Below are 14,111 nucleotides of genomic sequence, written 5' to 3' on the forward strand. Positions count from 1 at the left end.
CTTTTGTTTAGAAATATTTCAGCACTGCCTGAAACTATTCAAAACTGTCAAGAGTATAAAGTATATTTTAAAATTCTTAATAGATCTTAAATATTGTAAATTTTTAAAAAATATTTCCTTTTCTATTACAATCTGGCAACAATGCTGTCTAAACTGTCCGCACGTGCTCGATGACGTGCAATAGCTTTTAATTTGTATCTCCTTTATTCGAACGGCAGAATAACATAAATGCGATATGTACAGGGTGGGTCAAATTCGACGCTTTTAAATGGAAACACCCTTTTCTATAGAAGATAGATAAAAACTAATATCGGTGTCTGGAGCTCAATTTTTGTCAAAAACATGATGGTGAAAACCGCATATCGATATTTGTTACCGTTTCGGAGTTACGGGGTGTTTTTCAAAAATATGAATTTTTAACAAATCTCTGTAACTTTTTTGCTATGAAAGATTTTGTATTTTTATGAAAACATTTCCAAAGCACCTTTATACGTAGAATTTAATGGTTTAAGTATAATTTTTTTAAAATTAATAATTTAAGAATTATCACCAGAAAATTTGATTTTGTATATGGGACACCCTGTATATTTTTAATTTATTGAAAGTAATTTAAAATTACCTTTCCAAAAATATAACACACTTGATATTTTGCACGATTCCTCTTCGAGATATAGAGTATATAAAAATTCGCTTGCTTTAAATAAGTAGGCTTTGAACGGCACCGGCTGTAATGCAAAAAAATTCTAGCTGTGAGCATCAATTAAAACGAAAATAATATTTGCAATGAGAGATACAGAATTTTATAACTATTTAAAATATATTTAACCAACATCAACACATTTAAACTATATCTAATAACAATAAAAATAAATAGCAAACCAAGACATGAGATTTTGCTACAGGTGTTCGACATCAACCGTCTTCTGTTATGGACAGACGGGGCCGTTTTCGAACATTTCTAGCGGAATCCATTAACTTAGTGGGGGGTGAAACATACCCTCTCATAACTGCTAAGTAGTTCTAATTCTTGTCTAGATTATACCGAAGAATAAGGAACCTTTATTCTTCCGCAAATATATCCATATGATTAGATCCATGGGCACTAAGTCAGGCGGCCTCGACGACCAACGGCTGGGATCATGGTTAGCTATTCAATTATTCTTGAAATTGGCTGCAAAAATTTGCTTACAACTTCAGCGTTCAGAGGCGGTGCGTCGTCTTAAAAGTGGCGAACTTTTAAAAATTCTGTATTTCGAAGGGGATTATAACAAAATATCAAGTGTGCTATATTTTTGGAAAGGTAATTTTAAATTCTTTTCAGTTAATTAAAAATATAGAGGGTGTCCCAAATAAAAAATCAATTTTTCTGTTGATAACACTTAAATTATTAATTTTAAAAAAATTATACTTAAACAATTAAATTTTATGTAAAAAGATGCTTTGGAAATGTTTTCATAGAAATACAAAATTTTCTATAGCAAAAAAGTTAGAGCGATTTGTTAAAAATGTACATTTTTGAAAAACACCCCGTAACTCTGAAACGGTAACAGATATTGATGTGCGGTTTTCATCATCATGTTTTTGATGAAAACTGAGCTTCAGACACCGACATTAGTTTTCGTGTATCTCCTATAGAAAAGGGTGTTTCCCTTTAAAAGCGTCGAATTTGACCCACCCTGTACATGTACAGGGTGGTCGAAATTGGCCCGTTTTAACAGACGAAAAAATCTTGCATCTTTTAACAAAAAAAAACGGTTGTAAAATTTCGATTTTACTCTATCTACTCAGAAAGTGGGGGTTCTCTGTTAAAACACCAATTTCTACCACCCTGTACAAAAATGTAAAAACAATGTTAACTGTTACCAATGTAAAACATTCTTCAAATGAGCTATAGCTATCCATATATATATGACTAAACAGTAGAACTCACTGCCAGAATTTCTTTAAAAATTTCAAAATACTGACTCTTCCTTCCTTATTCATTTTTGAATCCGTTTGCTTAATCCGCAAGCACATATTCTCTATTACGGAAAGGCCTTCTCACAACTATCCACTTAGGAATGAGCTCAGAACGAGTTAAAGGCTCAATACTGTACAATGCCAAGAAAATGTACAATCATTTGCCTTCGAATATCAAGTCACTTTCATTCTTTCCCGCATTTCGCAAAGTTCTGAAATCATACTTACTGGAGAGAGCCCTATATGCGGTAAACGACTTTTTTGTTGATGTTTAATCATGAACAATTTAGAATTTTAATTTTAATATTTTGATCATCTCACACACTGGTTAAAGGTCTAGTATTTAATATTTTATAACTCTTGATTTTATGTTATTATAACATGATTTTATCCATTTACTTTTTATTTGTAATTTTATGACGTAATTATTTTTTTTGAATTGATTTGTATTGTATGACATTTTTTGTATTATTTGTATATTTGTTTTTGTGCTTTTTTTTTGCTTTGTCGATGAATCTGTTTTGGCTTTTTGTACAATAAAGCGTTGTTTTTTTTTATAAGTTTATGCTTCAAAGTTGAAAATTATTATTAATTCACAACAATTTATTACTTGGATTTAAAATAATAATTAAGAGATTGTAGATACAATCCTAACTAATTAATTTAGTTGTGTTTTATTTTAACTATCAAAAATACGTGATATTTAAGAAATCAATTTTACATTAAATTCTAAATTTCTGAAATTTAAGGTTTAATTTTTTGTAATAAAATTTACTTAAAAAACAATATAACGAATGAAAAAGACTCCAGTATTCCCAGGTGTCGGTTATTAAACAGAAAAGTTAATTAAGATCGGACAAAAACACCTCTCAGGTTATTAAAAAACTTTTGCTTTATTAAATTTTTCTAAAGAAAATATAACAATGGTTGCCGGTCCTTGGGCGCACAATAGTATTCGCCTGCTCTTCGTTAATATGTTAAGAAAACTGAATATTTGTATTTATTACCATTATTTATGGTACTTGTCCTGATGTTTATTTGAAAATTATACCTAGTAAAGTTTGCTCATCTTTACGAATATACGGGATGATTTTTTGTATCCTGAAAAGCTCCATGTCAGATTTCCTATTTAAGATTTTCACAAAAAAAATTATTTTACAACGATTTTTCCCTGAGTGTAATACTTCCCATAAAAAAACCATGAATAACTTGCGATTTTCAAATTTTGAAAGAGATTCAAATATGATTTTATAGTTCAGTCATTGGGGATCAAAAAAGGGGCCTGCTTGGAAAAAAGTCCGGAAGTTTTGAAACTTTGCAAGTTTATAGGTTTTGGGGTCCCTAACTAAAATCCATAAAATGCACATTTCCAGAAAACCGCTATGAAACGGACATCTTGCCAAGATGGCGCCCAAAATCGGTATTTTGTGAATATCTCGAAAACTTTGCGTTTTTCGCGACCCCGCGAGGAGAGCAAAATTAAAGAGAATAAAATTTCCTATAAAAAAGGCTTATGACAATTTTCGGCGGAAAGAAACCGTTTAGGCACACAAAATCCCTGGAAATTTTTACAACGTAAAAATCTGATATATTATGTATAGTCGATTTTCCGAAATCAAATGTCGATTAGGGTTCACTAAAATTAGTTTTAGTTCAGTTTCTTCAATTTTGTCATGAAACAGTGGCGTATCATTAATTCGCTCATTAATTTATGAATAATTATTTGTCGTGCTGGACAGCATTAATTGCGAACTTACCACCAGGTTCAGCATTGGTCTGGTTGTACCAAAGATGCCGAAGAACGGGGTTGGAAGAAAACAAAAACAGGCATTACTCCAGTCACAACGTTGAAAGATCCAGCTCTAAAATCCCTGTTGGCATTTTTATCCTGTAAATGCAAAACCAATAACTATGGTAAAGCCTGCGGATGCAGAAAAGCAGGATTAAACTGTTCAATGATTTATGCATACTGCAATGGGAAATCTTGAGACAACGTCACTGAAGTGTCACTCAATGAATCCGATGAAGAGGAGTTGGACTTGCCTGTAGATATCCATCTGGCGGCTGAAGATGAAGAGTTGGACGTATTGAGAGACCACCCTAATGAGCCCAGCACAGCAGACACGATCGACTTTGACATCAATGATCCAGATCCGTCAGGCTTGTGCAGGTAAGTTAACGTTTTTAATTTATCTAGTGGAGTAGGCCTCCGGGAGACCACGTTAAAATAAACGCGTCATATACATTTCCTCTTGAGTGGTGTGGAAACGAGTACACATTTTCAGTAATTAAAATTAATTATTCATAAATTAATGAGCGAATTAAAGACACGCCACTGTTTTATGACAAAATTGAAGAAACTAAACTAAAACTAGTTTTAGTGAACCCTAATCGACATTTGATTTCGGAAAATCGACTATACATAATATATCAGATTTTACGTGAAATTTCCAGGGATTTTGTGCCTAAACGGTTGACTTTAGCGAAAATTGTCATAAAACCTTTTTAATAGGAAATTTTATTTTCTTTAATTTTGCTCTCCTCTAATTTTCGCGAAAAACGCATAGTTTTCGAGATACTCACAAAATACCGATTTTGGGCGCCATCTTGGCAAGATGGCGGCGCTGGCGTCAAATCTGGAAATGTGTATTTTATAGATTTTAGTTAAGGACCCCAAAACCTATAAACCTACAAAGTTGCAAAACTTCCGGATTTTTTTCCAAGCAAAAATCCCCAGTGACTGAACTATTAATGGACACATATTTAAAAATAAACTCAGTAGAGACTATGACAATGAAAATTTTTTGAATGGAAAGAAAATAAAAACACTAAATCACCACAATACACCAAAACACTTTTACTTTTACACTGGACGCGCGTTTCGCTAACCATTGTTTTGTTATCTTGTTATAATGTTTTTCGTTCGTAGTTTTTAATTATTAATATCAAGTTTGATCGTATATTTGTGTTTTAAAATGAATAAATTTGTTAAGGGTAAGACACTACATAGTCAGACAAGAGAAATAATAGCTAATTTATATAGGTAAGTTAATAATAACGTGGATGAAATCTCATTTGGTGTATTTCCTTGTGTTCATAATAGGGTTTGCGATGAAGAAGCTACAGAGAGTTCGCTTGAGTTGCCGCTTAAACGTAAACTTGAGCGGATATTTCTTTATACCGGAGTTAGCGTATCGGCTATAAAAAAATTCACACAGAAGATAAAAAAAAGGCTGAAAACTAACCCCGATAAAATGATATCCTCTCTGGAAAGAAACGACCACGTGAGACTGCTGTCGAAAAGCTCAACGACTTTTTCGAAGTGGTCAGGAATTTGATAAATAGATTTTATCTCGAATTCAAACTCGTCCCCACAATTAGAAAGCTTTTGCAAAAATTGCAGGAAGAATCGAATTTTCCTTTTGCAGGGAAACGCTTAGGGGGTTATTAAAATCAAATGAATTTTTTTGGCGTAAATGTTAAAATAACAGATAAATATTAATGGAGCGGCCCATTATATTGCAGAGAGAGATATAAATATATATACGCGAAATTCGAAAATATAGCCAAGTATTATCTATTTGGATGTAACATATGGGTAGACAATGACCTAACCTTTAAAAACTGCTGGCGGAGCGATACCATATCTGGTGTAATAGGCAATATCAGATCTACTGATGAGTAAAATTATGTTTTGTTTGCGCTTCCAAAGTTAACTATTTTCAAGATTTTTTTTTGCTGGAAATAGTTATATCTAAAATTATGTATTATAGAAAAAAATATAGTTAGTACAGATATATAAATAAATATACCTCAAGACTCAGTCTTGATCATCTGCTGATGGCAGACATGGTTAGCGAAACGTGCGTCCAGTGTAAAATTAAAAGTGTTTTGGTGTATTATACTGATTTAGTGTTCTATTTTGCTGTGTAACACCAAAGGTTCCAACCCCCAGCTGTAATTATTTCTTCTATTATATTAACAACACAATAATAAAATGATTCAAAATATTTAAGGGAGCTTTAATAAAAGCTTTTAGTGTTTATCTGCTATCTCAACAGTAACGATTCAAACAGTATAAAGTTTTTTGAAAAAAAATATTAATCTGAGTATTATATTTATGATACACATTATTTTTTTAAAGATGTAACAAATTTTCAAAGGTTACAGATACTAACATTGTCGATATAGTTCGCTTATTTAATTAAAAAAAAATAAAAAATAAACTGTTTAAATATTTTTTGTTACAGAGGCAGAGGACCAATTAATATGATCCCAGTATTTAAACTACATTAATTGACTGTTTACGTTGTAGTAATAATTGCTCCAAATACTAAAAAAACTGAATTTTGTGTGTGTATTAGACAGTGGTGTGGTGTAACACCTTATAAATTTTATTTAATTTTTTGACGAATGCTTTTTTATAACAATACAGACGTTCATTTTCATGACTTATTAATATATTGATTTCTGAATTTTATTTCATTTATTGACGAATGCTTATTTATAAAAACAGACACATTCGTTTTCAGAACTTATTATTATATTGATTTCTGAGCCAAATCCACATTTATTTAGAATAATTTATTAATTAAAATAATTTAAGTTTTGGTGTTTTTGGTAAGAAATAATGGTGGTATATTTAATTGGTATACTCTTTTACAAAGATTTAAATAGTTTTTTTTGTATGCCAATGGGCTTGCAATATTTACCACCTGTTCATTTTGTACATATTACGGTGCTATAAAAAATCTGAAATGTCATTATTCCATGGGTATAGTGATAAATGAGGTCTAAATTATAAGAAAATGCATTTTCTACGAAAACTTGAAGAGAGGTAAATAATGGTATAACACAATTTGATAGACAATTACATTGTGCATCTGATTGACGTAAAATATATAGGGTGTTACATTTAAATTAAACAAGTTATTGCCGTTTAAAGCTAGTAATTATTTAATATAAATTTTTGGACACTCTGTATAAGATAGTAAAATTTTTATTATTGCAACACAATATCTTATCAATGAATAATCTTCAGTAAATATTTAATATTAAAAACTTTGATACTCTGGGAGAAATAAAGCCATAAAATTTTTACTGCAATTTCATAAAATTGAAAATATTTCAAAAACGGTAATGTTTAAGTGTGATAAACCTAAATCAAATTTACCTTTATTTCAATCGTAGAATCCAAAAATAGAATAATATACAGAGTGTTCCATTTAAAAAAATACAACTATAATATTTTTTACTTATTTGGGACACTCTGTATCTTGTAAAAATATTTTTAAATTCTAACTCTAATAGACCTCCAACGAACCCAAAAGTTACAATTTGTAAAAATCTAATCGTTTAGCTACAATACTCCGTGTCGTATGTGGTGAACAACCCTGTATAAGAGTTTCTTGCCTTGAACTGCTAATATAGAAATTAATTCTCCATTATATAAAATATATACCCTATAACGTATTACAATCTGTTAAAGAATAAAATCAACAAGCTGATATTCCGCAAACCGTCGATAATCAAACTTCTAAATGACATATTGAAATGCAAAATGCACACATTAATAGTGGTTTACATCTGTATGGGACAACTTTTAATGGAGTTTACAACTTGCTGACGTTAATATGAGATTTTAACGTAATATGACTGTGTAATTGGACAAGTCGATATGAACAATAGATAAGTTCAAATCCCTTTTAATAGTATGCTAATTGTTACAAATGTTTCCGCTATTTAGATTTTTATCTAGTAGTAGTTTGTGGTTATTTTTGGATTTTTATCTAGTAGTAGTAGTTTAGCACTGGTTGGTAAACAGTGCATAAATAAATAAAATGAAAACGAATTTATAATGAATTTAAACCGTTCTTTATTCTTATCAAACGTTACGCTTTGTGTAAGTGAAAAAGAAAATTTGCTTTCAAGCCGTGTTTCAAGCTCAAGCAACTTCCTGCATTTATTGTTACATTTATCAATATAATTATTATTTACCTATCGAGTGCTGCTATTTTACAGATACTCCAGTTTTTGGTATTAAAAACAAGACAGTATACAAACTTTATTTGTGGCTAATACAACTCTCTGGCCATAATGTCTCTGGGCACCGAACATTAACTGTAAACTATGGTCTGGGTCAACACTTAATTTCCTCTTTGGGTTTTCCTCCACTTAATTAAAAAAAAACGAAACACAGGTAATAATACAGTCCAAAATGCAAAATGCAAAATATTTATCATTTCTATTTGACATAATTTCACACAAAATTATAACCTATAATTTGGCAAGAGTTTGACAACTCTCAAAAATCTTAAGTCGAGTTCATACACATCGGCGTCGGTTTGTCGTTCATCGTTCCGTTAAACCAATAATATTGCAAGATGATCTGTCATTTTTGAAATAAACCAATATAACTGGTTAAAAACAAGATATGACGCATGACTTATACAGGGTGGTCCGAACTGTATTTCGGTAACTTCGGCAGCATATTCTGCACATAAAAATAAATAAAAAAGTTCGTATAAATGTATGTCCTAAAATGCTTAGTTTTAGAGATACAGGGTGTAGAAGTTTCATTTTTATTTCGATTTTTCCTAAATAATTTCTGAAATTACGTCAATATTTGGATGAAAATTGGTGTCTGGGAGTTTTTTGACAGAGACATTCGATTTTGTTGTCAATATGACTCCTACTAGTAGAGGGCGCCACCTACGTGTGTTTTAACTGTTTGGAAGCGTAATAACTTTTTGTCAGTACCTGTATAAAACTACTGAGCGAAAAAATATAAATATCTGTGATTTTTTACATAAAAAATATCTCTTTGTAAAAATCGCTACGAGCAACCGTTCTTAAGATATTTAGAATGGAAATAGTAAATACATGTCATTATTGACGAAAAATAAACACGTTGAGTGGATAGTTATTTCACTGAAATAATAAATTTGGGAAATTTTTATTTTTTTAAATTAATCATAAATTTTTCTGCAAAAAATGGTGATAAAACAGTTTCTGTTGAACATTAGGCACAAAAACATTTCAAATTTATGATTTGAGTCTAATAACTATTTAGTCAACATGTTTAATTTATGTCAATGGTGACTGGTATTGATAATTCCTTTTCCAAATATCTCGAAAATAATTACTCGTAACGGTTTTTACCAAGAGACCTTTTTCACGTAAAAAACGTCGTAAATGTATATTTTTTACTCAGTAGTTTTATACAGGTACAGACGAAAAGTTATTACTCTTCAAACTCTACTAGTAGGAGTCATATTGACATCAAAATAAAATTTCTCATGTCAAAAAACTCCCAGACACCAATTTTCATCTAAATCAATATCGTCAATACGTTACTTCAGAAATTATTTGGAAATAATCGAAATAAAAATGAAATTTCTACACCCTGTATCTTCGAAACTAAGCATTTTAGGATATACGTTTATACGAACTTTTTTACTTATTTTTATCTGCAGAATATGTTGCCGAAGTTTCCGGAATACAGTTCGGACCACCCTGTATATAAACCCATCCATAGTTAACTTAAAAAATATTAGAAACTTTTTTTTAATTCAATAAATGGATTGGTATGAACGTCATCTGCTTTTTTCTGTCTATCGAACTCTTACCTGAAAAAAAAAACAGAGTATTGGGTCGCGATAGTTGCAAGAATAGCGCCAAATAGTGTGTACATTGTCCTTATGGGCACTTTCCAATCTAAACTTGTTTCATTTATCTATGTACAAAAATTTGAAGGTACCAAATAGAGCAATTTTGTATAAAATAATTATGATTTTCACAGGATACATTAAAATACGCAACCAACCGTCCAATCAGATGAAAGAGGTACGTACCCTATCGTTGGGTATTGTGCAATCACGTGATGCTCATGTCGTATGACGGTTAAATCTTTGGTTAGAATTTTTGTTATTGTTTTTACCTGTTTTTACAGTTTTTACTTTATTTTTCTATTTACATCAGATTTATATTTTGTAATTGCCTATCAGACAATACGTATTTAGAAAAATAATAGGAATTAGGATCGTGTTTTTTTTTAAATCCTGGATATTAATTGGAACCCTTGATAACATTACTGCTTTTGATATAAAGTGCATTTTTGATTATTTACTTGGGCTAGGATATTAAAATATCGGTTGGATTGTACGACATAAATAGATGTAGGTATGATCTTTGGTATGATTATTTATATATATATATATATGTATGTATTTATAAAGCTTACTATCTGTTTTGCATTTTCAGTTTTTGATCAGACATTTCATTTTATTTGTGAAATGCCCACAAAAAAGCTTCCCATGATTCAACATCAGTGTGTTTGCTGCATAATGGATCATTCCTGCGGAATTTTTAGATCATTTGAAGACTACACGGAAAAAACCAGATAATATGTTACATTTTCGTAGAAATTGATAGCGAGACAATTTTATAGGCAAGTGTTAACATTATTCGAGGCACCATCAAAGAAAGCAATAATAATATGCTTAGTCCCAGAGATATTACAGCTTAGTTATTTTGCCCTACAGGAGAAAAACCAGAGTAGTTCACTCGTAATTGCATTTTCTCGGCTCCAGTTAAAATGAACAAAGCTGGTTTTTCCTGTGGTCTTCATTTGAAATAACGTAAATAAATGTTTATACATATGTATGTGATGATTAAATTGGTGTTAAGGAAATAAAAATGTTTTTCGATATTAATATATACCTATATATGTATATTTATTTTGAAATAAATTACACTTTTAACAGTTTAATGGAGTTTTTAAAGCCAGTTATAATATTTATATTTTAAAAACTTGAAATCATGTGGATGTAATCACGCATTAAACCACAGACTAACTTATATAAGTCAAAAAGTAGATTTTAGTGTTAACTTTATATAACTTGTAAGTAAAATAATAAATAAAACAAATATGAAAAAACCAACAATTCTAATGTATATATTAAAATACAGTACAATAATAGGTATCTGATACCCTCACTTAACGTAGAATAATATTCTACCCAACTCAATACTATGTCCAACATGAGTTTCAAATATATCGGGCCCTAATCGTTCCTGAAAATAATATTTTTTTACATTGTTATACCATATTCTAAACTATTTAATATTTCAGTCACTTAAAAAGTTAATTTGTATTGAATAATTGTCTACCATTAAAGCAAATTTGGACTAGTATTTTTAATGGGCATATTCTGTGTATGGATATAGGTACTTCCTCCAGATTTTGGGTTCAACCAATTTATTCTTAAAACCTGAAACATCTACGTATAAAAAATAGACAGGTTACTAATTATAATAAAATTTACCCTTAGAATTATACTTCTTTAACAAATAATTTCCATTGGTATACTTTTCCATGACAAGTAATCAACTTCCTAACATTTTTTAATTGATGTAATACTTCCTCATGATACGAAAAGAAAATCTTTTCTTTAGCACACAAAGGACGAACGATATGTTGGCTTACTTTCAGATTAGTTACTTTTCCATAGATATCCTCATGTCAATTCAAATACGATGGACATGAAAATGATCATCACATGAAACATCACAAACTAAAAACCTAATAAACAAGTTTATATCGAATATAGAAATAAATTTAGTGTTCTTACCTATTGTCGTCCAAATCCACGTTAATAGATAATTAATTTTTTGGATTTTTATCTTTTATTTTTAAATATATCTTTCGAACTACTGGTTTTAGTAATTATTAAATTAAACGAACTAAAAAGTCAAAAATAATAAACAATTCTCTTGTCAATTGTCAATTTTCTCCAGGCACCGAACATTATCGATAACGCACGATCTACGACGATTACTCCTTTGATCTGATTGGACGGTTCAATGACGGTTGGTTGCGTATTTTAATGTATCCTGATTTTCACAACTTCTGAAAAAGTTACGATGGTTAAACAGCATTTTGCTGGATATGGTGGCATTTTTAGTGTTAGATATGTTTGTAGCTCAGTCTCCGGAAAGCCTAGACAACGAATATACCCAATAAAGCCTAATAACGCCTAATAACGAATAAATTTTAATTTTCATGCATCTGTTATACGTTGATACGATGGTCCGACGGTGCTCTGATTGGTCATAGCGTTTTCGCGCCACTTTTCATCCGTAAATATTTTACTTCAGCCCGTTAACGGATTCGTTCATACGATAACGGAGGTTTTGACACTTTTTTGACAAATTTAATCTAACCTTAATAAAAATATAAGTAAAATAGCAAAATCGTTATGGAAACGAAAATATAAAATAACACTAACGTATATCCGATAAACGGAGGCATGCAAATGCAATAAATTTAAAAACTGCGTTATTTTCTAACCAATCAAAGGTAGAAAGTTTCTTCCTTCCTGTTGAAATTATTTGGATGTTTGTGAATTTCAACAGCTTCCCTGACCAGACGAGAATGATATCCAGATGTTGTGGCAATGACTTGGGTGTCTTCGAATTGGATTTTGTGGTCACCATCTCTTAGAGCATGTTCTGCTACGGCTGACTTCTCTGTTTACCCTAATCTGCAGTTTCTCATGTGTTCCGTAAGTCTCGTTCCTACTGAGGGTTTGGTAGTTCCAATATATACGCTACCGCAGGAACAAGGTATACGGTAGATCCCTGCAGAGGATAATGGTTCTCTTTTGTCTTTGGCTGGTCTTAAGCAGTCCCTTATTTTCCGGGTAGGTTTGTATATGGTTTTGATGTTATGCTTCTTGAGAACTTTACCAACGTGACCTGGGAAACATATGGAAGGAAGGCCTTATTAATAATGTTTTCCTGTTCATTGACGTCAGGTCTCCTCTGCCTAGGTGCCAGCGCCGCCTTTATTTCTCTGTCATTATAGCCATTGACAAGAAAGGCTTTATTTAAATTGCTTAGTTCCTCTTGGATGTGTTCATTAGCACAGATACGCCTTCCCCTATTTGCTAATATTCCAATAATCCCCTGTTTTTGGCTTGGTTGGTGATTTGATAGTTTGTGTAAGTACGGGTGTGTATGAGTGGGTTTTCGATACACCGTGTGATCCAAAAGAGCACTAAAACCCACATTCAAAAGAATAACTTTAGATATTTTTGATTAGCCCGTTTACGAGTTATCACCGATTTCTTTTTAAATATTTCTCCTTTCTTATGGCCCTGTATTTACTTATGAGCATCAGTCAAGGTAAAAGATAACCAAACCAAACCAAACTGTCAAAAGTTGTCATTTCAGAAATTTATCTATTTAGTGCTTTTATCTATTATTATTATTAAAAACTCATACCTACATCGAAAATATTAGCCATGAATTACACTACCGAAGAAAAAGTATTGATGATTACATGGTATTATCAAGGAAATAGTTATCAAAAGGTGTCGGACATGTTTGCTGCTCTGTATCCGAATAGACCGATACCTGGAAAATCTACAATCGCAAGGAATATCCAGAGATTTGAGACCAAAGGTACCCTAATAAATAACTGCAGATGTGAAGCAAGGCAGGAACAAAGAGAAGATGCAAGAAATGATACCGACTTGGAAGTTTTATTGTGCGTGGAAGAGAACGATGGAAAGATCAGCACAAGGAAACTTGAGGATGAAATAGGAATAGATCACACTACAGCGTTTCGAATTTTGAAACGACATAAATACTATTCCTTCAAATATGAAAAGCACCAAGAGCTACGAAATGGGGACGAAATACGGCGGCAGGCGTTTTGTTTTGATGATGGAAAGAGCAAACACGGGTAGGGAATTTTTAAAAAACATATGTTTTACTGACGAATGCACGTTTACCTTAAATAATGAACCCAATGTTCAAAATTATCGATATTGGAACAAAGAAAACCAACACAGGTTTGTCGAAACAAGGACGCAATATCCACAGAAAGTATATGTTTAGACACAATATTATCGGGCCATTATTTCTTATGCGAAATTTAAATGCAGAATATTATTTGGAACTACTCGAAAATCATATTTTACCTGCTTTACATGATGCCGCTAGGGAAAATCAGGAAGTTTGGTACCAAATGGATGGCTGCCCGGCACATAGTACCCTGGCTGTCCGGAAATATTTAGACAATAGTTTTAACGGAAACGTTATTGGCCTAAATCGTACAGTAAATTGGCCAGCAAGGTCTCCTGATA

The 14,111-nt window shown here is 31.4% G+C and overlaps 1 long non-coding RNA gene across 1 annotated transcript; it reads right to left on the reverse strand.

Moving 5' to 3' along the window:
- Positions 1-10,891: 10,891 nt before the first annotated feature.
- On the reverse strand, positions 10,892-11,853 carry LOC115874239. The gene is made up of 3 exons (XR_004048802.1): positions 11,592-11,853; positions 11,286-11,542; positions 10,892-11,231 (listed from the first exon to the last, which is right to left on the reverse strand). It is a non-coding gene; the product is annotated as an uncharacterized LOC115874239 (long non-coding RNA).
- Between the last annotated feature and the right edge of the window lie 2,258 nt (positions 11,854-14,111).

The sequence above is a fragment of the Sitophilus oryzae genome, unplaced genomic scaffold (genome assembly GCF_002938485.1).
Source record: "Sitophilus oryzae breed Bouriz unplaced genomic scaffold, Soryzae_2.0 scaffold_1246_pilon_pilon, whole genome shotgun sequence".
In the NCBI taxonomy this organism is placed as follows: Eukaryota; Metazoa; Arthropoda; class Insecta; order Coleoptera; family Curculionidae; genus Sitophilus; species Sitophilus oryzae.